Below are 5,553 nucleotides of genomic sequence, written 5' to 3' on the forward strand. Positions count from 1 at the left end.
TATCTAAAATGTTGACATTGACAAAGGATATTTGAGATAATCTTTATCACGCTGAACTGCACAAAACCGCTGTATTTGATTAAGCTATTGCACACTAGATGGCGCTTTTTTAATATGAATGAATGATCGTTGAAAACTGTGGGATCACCTCAGAATAATGACTAAAGCATAGAAGTCGGGCAAAAATTCTTCGCAAATATGTATACCCGTACTTTACTTCCTTACGAATTAGATAATGTGCCGAAAAGAGATGCATATATGCTTGTTATTTCTCATTTACGTACGGTGTCATAAGTTTAATAATTTGCTAGGGATGTGACTGTGTCGACTTTTTATATCGATAAATTATGCATAAGTTTATGTGCCGTGTAAAAGAATAATCACGAAATTGGCAAATTGATAATAGTCTGGCTAATGAAAGTTGAACCTGAAAAAACGCGGCAATTTCAAGAAATCTGTAGCAGGCGGCTCGTTGAAATGAAATGAAATGCGTGGAATACAAGGATTGCATAACTTTTATACTTTTTATAATTTTCATATTCTAAAAATCATTAAAAAGTATAAAAATTATGCAATCCTTGGAATCAAAGAGCCGCCTGATATGAGGATTAATGCATGTACCTAATATATCTTTTATCTCATTTGCAGTCTACCACTCAGAACCGTCTAACTATACCTCTCGTTTTTTTATCATTAGAAAGAAGGCGAGCGATCTTAACGTGTCGTTTTATCGAAAAACACTGAAAATAAGTCACAACAAATATAATATACGATCATTTACATACTTTTGCTTTCATAAGTAAAATATTGCTATATTTATAAAAAAACTTGTCAATAAAAAGACACGTGGAAATGGTTTACCGTTTTTTCTAATGCTAAAAGACTAAGTATAGTTTCTAGTCATGTACAGTCAGCTGCAGAGAAAAGGCACCCCTCCCTGCATACAAAGTTCTGTAAATTAGTATGGACGTGGGGTACCTTTTCTCTGCAGCTGACTGTACCAAATAGGAAATGAAAAAAAAAACGTTCGTGTAATATATTTTTTTTATTTAATAATAGGGAATATTACGCGAAACTCGGCGTAGGTGGCGCCACTATCACAATCTGAGGGTCTATCGCGAAACAAGAAAATCGAACTTTCGTTATCTAACATATCTGTCACTCTTGCGTATTCGAGCGATAAAGAGGCAGCTAGATAACGAAATTTCGGATTCGAGTTTTCCGGTAGGTCCCCTGAAAACTTGTCAAAAACCTGTTAAAGGTACAGTATGAATAAGTTACGATACGGTGCACTAAAAAAGCTAGTGCTGCACTCTGGTGGCAGAACATTGCAGTAATATCCCCTATTCCTCGTCCTTTGGAAATCTGAAATAAAAAGTTGAGTTTTGTGACCAACAATATTAATAAAAGGAACATTCATCAATGATCATTAATGTCTTTTTTATTAGGGTTCCGTACCCAAAGGGTAAAGACGGGACCCTATTACTAATACTTCGCTGTCCGTCTGTCTGTCACCAGGCTGTATCTCATGAACCGTGATAGCTAGACAGTTGAAATTTTCACAGATGATGTATTTCTGTTGCCGCTATAACAACAAATACTAAAAAGTACGGTCCCCTTGGTGCGCGCGTCCGACCCGCACTTGACCGGTTTTTAGTATTAAACTGTAGTCTGGCAAACACAATCTGTCAGTAAGTAAGAACAAAGAAAACTATAGGTACAGTCGAAGGCAAAAATATCGATCCAGACAAATGGCTTAAAAATATGTGAACACGATTTTATTGTCTGAGCGTACACATATTTTTGAGACTTTGGGAATGTATATATATTTATGCCCTTGACTGTACTCATCAATTAAAATGAGACAGTCCTGGGCCAAACTATAAGAAAGCTGTAAATGTCGATAGGTTATTGATCTGAGGTCGATACATCACTATGCCAAAAATATAACCTTTCATACTTAGCAGAAAAGTTCGAAAATTTATGCAAAAATCTATATAGACTTGAATGCAAGTAATAATTACATAAACAATATATCGATTTCTATATTTAGGGTCAGGTCCTATAAATTAATTTCTTCAAAATTGAACAAAACTCACCGATTAAAGGTTATCGGTTCGTGCGTATTTTCTTTTCTTCATGTATGCGATTTACAGCCCTCGATCACACAATACATTATCACAAAGGGAAATTCAAACCATTACAAATAAAAACTCAACACGTTTTCCAACAATCTTTCAGGAATAGCAAGAATATAATTAAAATAAACCAAGATGACCGCTGAAACATCCCGAAATATTTCAACTAAAATAATACGACTATGTCAAGTTGTTACAGTTGACACCTACCTGTGAAATAACGAACTTATATTTTATTTGGCTGGATTATATTATAGAACCACATAGGACCATTTGACATTTCCCTCAGTTCATCTTATGACAACTGAAAAAAACGAAAGAACTTGCGGATTGTTGTCTCACTCACTCATAGACAAAAAGTAATAACGTGTTGTGAATACGATATCTTTTACCAAGCTTTTATTTTTGCCCGGCTTCTTTGCTTTAGTCATTATTCTGAGGGGATCACCGCAAAAACCGAAATTCGCAAGTTGCGGGGATCTTACTCTTTAAAGGGGCCCACTGACTATCAGTCCGCCGGACGATATCGGCCTGTCAGTTAGAACAAAAATTTGACAGTTCCGAACAACTGACAGGCCGATATCGTCCGACGGACTGATAGTCAGTGGGCCCCTTTACTCCAATGGAGGCGTAATTAGTGACAGAAAAATGCCCGCAATTTGCGAACTTAGATTTTCGCGGTTATAGCCTTGGGACCATTTTGATGTGCAGCTGTGATGTGCAGTGGCGTAGCGTGAACTAATCTAGCCGTGGGCAAAAACCACCCACGAGACCCTTTTCAATGTGTTTTCTCAAGACAATAAAAAGTTTGACTGCGAGGCCCTCATTTCGCTCACGCCTAGCTACGCCACTGTTGATGTGGTTACATTTTATTAATTTTTGATACGATGGTGTGTGATCAAACTTTTGAATGCAGTTTACCTTTGTAGTCGGCAATGTAACTTACATAACAAACATTGCAAGAGCTTGTAAAAAGGAGGTTCTGAACGGGTTTTTTCAAAGTTTGCAGCTTAAGTTTATTTAAAAAGGAAAATAAACAAAACTACCACACAGAATTGAGATTTTTATTCGTAACTTACGATGACTGGTCACAACGTCCTACACGAGCAATGCAACTTGTCCGTCGTAAGGCACTAGTCGAAAACGGACGCTGTATTAAAATAAACGTGCATTGCTAACGATACCACCAAACATTACCTTACATGTTAAAGAATATTAAAATCTAATCAATACCTAACACATGGGTCTAAGGTATTTACTAGATTTTAATATTCTTTTAGCTTTTAAAGACATGGCTAGCCATTTAGTTAGGAACAGCAGGAGCAATAAACGATACCCACCTGAAATTCTCTTGCCTGCTTTCCAGTGACGCCAATTTATTGCCAAATAAGTGAGAACATTTTTAACAAATAAAGGTTCGTTTGGTGGTGTCGTGGACAGTAAACGAAAATAATAACCCTAAACTTAGGGCATTTGTCAAATAGTTACAATATGAACGCAATTAAAGAAACTACTAAAATATTTAGGACTAAATATTTTCAAATTATAGAAAGCTTTCGATTCGAACATTATACAGTAGACAAATTAGATAACTAAGTAATTTTTCCTGCAATAATAAATATTTAGTGACAATTTGGATGTACTCATATACTTAATTAAAAATAGTAATACTCATTTTTCATCCATTGTTTAGATTTAATATGAAACAGTGTGCACAAATAGATTGAATCGACCAAAATTCACAACCGACTACTATACAAATAACACAGTCATCTAAGAGATAAATCTACAAAAATATAATCCTATGTTCTACATTGACAACAAGATTTTAGTTACACCTAAAACAATCAAACCGAGTAACGCTAGAATGGACTCGTAACCTCTTTGCATATTATTCTTTTATTTTAAGACTGAATATTTCATTAACTTTAGACAAATAGGGTAACAATCATTATCCTTGCAATAAAGAGGACACTGCACTCGCCTGTATTTTAAGTGTAACAATAAAATCATTAATTTTTAACTCAAATTACATGATATTTACAATGACAAATAAAGTACATAATTTGGTTCTTTAAGTATAATACTCATAATTTATAATATTCGCAACAAAGAAAACCTTAAGAGCCAACAGGAGTGGTCATTTCTCCATACAAACGTACTCGACTGTTTCCTCCGTGGTTTTTGAAGCTAGAGCAATGATTTTTTCAACACAGATTAATATTGTCAATATCTGTGTCGGTGTGTTTTGCTTTTTTTGATATTTTTGTTTTTTAAGGCGCTAGAGCCCTTCACACATGGCCAAAAATGGCCTCACTGACTATGCCGCAATGAGAGGCGTGGTATTCAAAACTGGTATCAATTAGCCAAAAAATCAAAACAGTCCGACACAGACAATTTCATAATCATTTAGATTTCCAAATTTGGTTACGATTGGTTAAGTTTTGGAGGAGGAAACAGTCGAGTACAAAACCTCGATTTTTGAGATTTTTACGCAGGATTTTTCGCCTAAGCTGCAGTTGTTCTTATCGCACTAATTTTAGGGGCGGGGTCAAGTTTCTAAATACGTACACAGACAGAAAAGTGATGGGCAATAGTCGACATTAAATGTCGATAATCTAGTGATGTGATAAGATCGATAAACCTTTTCAAAGTCGCGATTTGCCTCTTAGTAGGCGAAGTAAGTAAAGTGAGTATGCACTTTGGCCTCAGGGGATATCGTTTAACACTATTTATTATTCCTTGGTTCATACAAAGCTGAGCTGACGCACTAGCTACGAGATTAAGTCGGGAAAAGTCGGCTTCTGCGGTCCAGTTTGCCTCTATTTCTACATATCTGTTGCTATGAGATCAAATTTGGTATAATTATTGTGTAAATTAGGGACGAATAATTTATTTTAGAAATAATAGTTTCACATTTTCATACACAAACCTGAATATATGAACGAAACATTAAAATCATATATAATTTTTGGTCACTGATTTGCTCTTGAGAAGCAAATTGTGGTGATTTGCACTAAAAATTAATTACACAATTTAGTCCATTTATTCGTTATTTAGAAAATTATCAGTTCTAAGTACGTATTCATACATTTGATTGTAAAAAGAATTAGTAATACTTTGGTTAAAATATTGTTTTATATTTTACAATTTTCACTATTATTCTAAAATTTATTTTAAATAAAGTATTACTTTTATTAAATCGTTTATGACGTGATCTTATTAAGTATGTATATGAAAAGGGCTCCACGAGGCGAAATACTTTTTACGCCAATTTTTTTTTTTTTTTTTTATTTACAACAAAGACGAAAGTTCGAGAAAAATGTGGTTACTTAATAATTGCCTAACTTGTTGAAAAAATAACTTTACATACTATCAACTTATAACCGTAGTATATTCCATGATATGTTTTAAA

Source organism: Cydia strobilella, chromosome 3 (assembly GCF_947568885.1).
Source record: "Cydia strobilella chromosome 3, ilCydStro3.1, whole genome shotgun sequence".
Lineage (NCBI taxonomy): Eukaryota > Metazoa > Arthropoda > Insecta > Lepidoptera > Tortricidae > Cydia > Cydia strobilella.